We start from the raw sequence: 4,160 nt of genomic DNA on the forward strand, positions 1-4,160 counted from the left end.
AAAAATTTTTTTTAAATAAAAAATAAAAGTTTGATACTGGGTATGAAACCCAGAGCCTGGGGCATTGTAGGTAGGTGCTCCACCTGATCTACATCCTTAGCCCTTTTCTTCTCATTAATCTGCCATCACCACCACCACCCTGCTGCCCCATGGAATTTCTCCAGTGTATTTCCCTATCCCACTTGTGTGGATATTTAGGGGATCTCTACTCTTTTGCCGCTGCAGATGATACTACAGTCACTAGCCTTGTGCAGATACATTTGGGTCCAGATCAGAGGGCACATGAGTTTATTTGGATTCATATTGCCAGAAAGCTCTCAAAAGAGATTGCACTGGTTAACTCCTGCCATTGCCAACTAGACCATGCTGTCATCAACCATGAAGAAAAAGTGTGCCATGTCTCTACCTGCTCTACACCAAGAAAAAAACTGGTTTCATTTCCCTTAGGAAATACTCAAAGAGCCCAGCCTCCTGGGATTTCAGCCAAGACTTGGGGTCAGACTGAGCTGGAAAGAGCCCAAGTCCAGCCCTGTGGCCTTGCCCCCTTTCCTGCTGCATGAATTTTGGCTTCACCTTGGGAGGCCTTGGAAATAAGGGGCCCCACCTGCGGGTTTCTTGTGAGGGTGAAAAGATGGTAGACACTAAATAGTTAGGATATTGCCTGGTGATAAGTGACTGTTTACTAGTCTGTGTGGGTCTGGTACCCACAGAGCTACAGCCATGGCATGGAGGCCAGCCCCCAGGACTGAAGGAGAGAGGGGTACAGAGAACCATTAGGGTCAAGGATGAGATCAGCTTATCCCTACTCTTCACTGTACTAATGGGAAACCAAGGCCCAGAGAAGACCAGTACTTCAAACGACTGACTGGAAGCTCAGTGCACAAATCTGCTTCTACCAATGTGTGTTGCTACCAGGAAGCAGATGTTGAATATAGAGTCCCCAAGGCTGCCAAGGCTACTGTGGGAACCTGGCTCTGAGACAGAGGGCACAGAGCCCATATTCCCCAATCCCAGTCTCTAGACCTCAGCAGAGCCCAGCAGCCTCCAGGGCTGAGATCTGTGGGCCAGTCACATGGCCTCCCCTAGGAGCTTGCTAGATGTTGAGGCGCACTCCCCAGCCAGTGCCTCGGATGTGCACCTTAGTGGCTGAGTGACACTAAGCAGATACCCCCTGCCTTGAAGGACAGGGCAGCTGCTCTGTGGCACACAGACCTGTCTCTGACAAGCGGTTCCCTGGGAAACAAAGTCCTGACTTGGCCCTGCCTCCCCACAAACAGGTGGCACTGGACACCACTACCCTGCATTGAACCACTACCAGGTGCCAGAACAGTATTCCACTTAGTTTTACACAGACAAGTTTGATTTGTAGTTTACATGGGAGGAATATGACCCACAGAGGGGTTACATTGTCCCAGACAACCCAGCAGATATGTAGGAGCTGGGATTTGAAGTCAGCTGTCCAGCGTTGGGGCCTAGTCAGGCTGGATATGTGGGTAGATGAGGCATCTCTTTTCCCCAAAGCCAGCCCCCCGTCCTCCAGTGAACCTGTCACAGTGGGCTGGCCTGGCTGTTGTCTCAACCACTCTAGATTCCCACTCCCGCCAGAGCAGAAGAGGCCAGCCATTCTCCATGCGGCCGGACTGGCCAAGAGGAATTCTCCAAGTTTCCAGAAAGCAGTTCTGGGATCAGGCCAAGTTAGCTATGTACAGCTGGAAGAGGCATCCCACCCGCCCCCAATGCTGATGGACTGGGAGCCAGGGGGAGGGAGTTTTGGAGGGATCTACAGTTCTGGAAGGGTACAGTTGGAGATGTGGCTTGAGGGGCCTGGGCTGGGCCTGGGAAAATGAAGCCAGAACACAGAACAGGAGCAGAAAGTATTCTGTTGACCCTGGAAACCAAGCAAGAGCTTGGTCAAAACAGCTGAAAGCTAGACTCAGGACAGCCACCCTTGCCTCCTTTTTTCTCTCAAAGTCAACACCTCACGGCTGTGTGAAGGAGGGAAGGCAGGCAGTGTACATGCAGACACAAGGCAAGGCAGCAGCTGAAAATGGAAGGCAGATTCCTGTCCCAAGAGCTTCCTCAGGCAGCCTCTGGAGCAGCAGCTGGTGGCTCACTGTCCCTCAAAGTGGGTACCTCTGTTTACCAGACTGCATGTCTAGGACGATGAATAGGATCCACCCCCACCCATGGGGTATCTGGGGGAACAGCCATCAGCCAAGGCATGCTGGGAAAGGATACTCCCTTCCTGGTGTGAGTGTAGCCAAAGGAGACCAGGTGTCATCATGGGCCCAGAAGTACCTTCATGGAGATGGGGACCCCTTTAATATCAAAATTGAAGGGTTTTTTTTAATGGTATCTGGTATCAAACTCAGGACCTTGTGCTTGCAAGACAGATGCAGTGTCACTGAGCTAAATCCCGGCCCAAAATTGAAGTTTTTATTCTGTCGTTAGGAGGAGGACATAACTGGGCAAAGCCACCAGGCCCTAAAATGAGTTCACAGTTTATCACAGCACTATCTGTGCACACTTGAGTGGTGGTGGTCTACAGTCATGTGATATTTGTGCTTAGTCTGCAGGGGAATAAACAAGACCTATGTGGACTCTGGCCTCAGGATAATTCAACACAACCCCAGCAAAACCCCCCACTTGGGAACCTTTAATAGGTGCCTGATAAAGTCAGGGGGAAGTCAGTGGTAGCATGGCCATGTGATTTCTCTCTCTAGTCCCCCACCACTCTTAATTTCTGTCCCTTTTGTCTCCAGAAAACCAGTTTTCTGAAAAATTCCAAAAGCAGAGATCATTTATCAATATACCTGTGTTTACATCCACCAAAGCCCCTGAGGTACCCCAGCGCCCAGCTGGGCACTCTACCCAAGGCCATGCAGCAGACTTAGGAGGGCCCTTTCGCCTCTGTAGAGCTAGTTCCACCTCTGAAGTGAGAGGTGATATCACTCTCTTAGAGGGCAATCTGAGGGCTAAAGGCCAAATCTCTGGGGGCACCTTGGACAGAAAAGGGCAAGACAGCTCATCAGCCTGACAGCTGCTGTTATCAAGATCCAATAGTAAGGGGCAGAGAACTTCGCAGTCCTGAGGGAGGCTCAGGCCCAGTATAGCTGGCTGGGTAGGAAGTACCTCAAGAAGCTCACTTGCCCATGCCAGGCCCTGCTTGTGCCCAGGAGACTGTTCCCCAGTGCTCCCTCCCGACCTGCCTTGCCCTGGCCCTGCCAGCAAGGCCCTGATCCGAAGATGTCACACTGCATCCAGTCTGTATTCCACATGCATCTTGCCCCCCCCCGACACCTCCCTTCTAGGAGCCTGGTAGGCTTCTCTTTCTCAGATTCAGCTGCACCCACATCTGCTCCTAGAGGTGACCCCAGCCCTCAAGGCTGTTTCTGAAGCCCAGCTAAGCCTCAGAGAAATCTATCTCAGGTTCCCAAACAGGCTGTGTTCTTTCCTGCCACTAAGTCAGGCTGCTCCTGGCGGCTGGAATGCCCTCCTTTCTTCTCGGCCCACCACTTCCTCCACTTCCTCTCTTCTCCGGCGGCGCAGTCACTCCACCTCCTGCGGGGAGGGGCCCAGGGGCCCCAAGTCCAAGGGACTCCAGGATTGGGCACCAAGCAGTCTGGAAAACGTCAAGCGACTGAAGGATGCAGAGCCCCAGGGGAGTCCTGGGCTCAGCCCCTCCTCTGCCGCCCGCCTCCCTCTGAGGGAGGAAAGGCTGGGGTCTGGGTGGGTGGCCTTTTGGAGAGCAGGATAACGGCAGCTAGGAGAACTTCCCGCGGCCTCTTTCCCTAAGGAGGGGGTCTGTGCGCCGCGCCCGGGGTGCTGGACCTGCTGCGGGGGGAGGGGCCGAGCTGGGTCTCCAGAAGGGTGAGCCTGGGCGGTGGGGCTGGAGGCAGTAAACTGCCTTGAAGTTGTCGGTGTGGCCAGCCTGCTGCTGTTTAAATGGTGTGTTTGTTTGGAGTGGTTTAAGGAGGGGACTGGAGATGGGGGAGGCAGCGCCCCACTTGGCGCCGGCGCCGCCCGAGGTCCGCGCGTTGAGAGCCCCCACTTCGACATGACTGAAAGATGGTGGGCGTTGAGAAGGCCAAGAACCCAAGGGGGGCTCGGCGCCCGGGCCGGCCGCCCCCTTTAACGGGGGAGGGGGGACAGGAGCCGCC

The 4,160-nt window shown here is 53.9% G+C and overlaps 1 protein-coding gene across 1 annotated transcript in view; it reads left to right on the forward strand.

Moving 5' to 3' along the window:
- Positions 1-3,652: 3,652 nt before the first annotated feature.
- The window catches only part of Rai1 (retinoic acid induced 1), a 27,384-nt gene continuing 26,876 nt past the window's right edge, over positions 3,653-4,160 (forward strand). The window contains exon 1 of the mRNA XM_010637412.3: positions 3,653-3,870. The gene's annotated coding sequence lies outside the window, so the exon portion shown is untranslated. The remainder of the gene's footprint in view (positions 3,871-4,160) is intronic.

This window comes from Fukomys damarensis, unplaced genomic scaffold (genome assembly GCF_012274545.1).
Source record: "Fukomys damarensis isolate Sample0158 unplaced genomic scaffold, DMR_v1.0_HiC HiC_scaffold_23, whole genome shotgun sequence".
NCBI classification, from domain to species: Eukaryota; Metazoa; Chordata; class Mammalia; order Rodentia; family Bathyergidae; genus Fukomys; species Fukomys damarensis.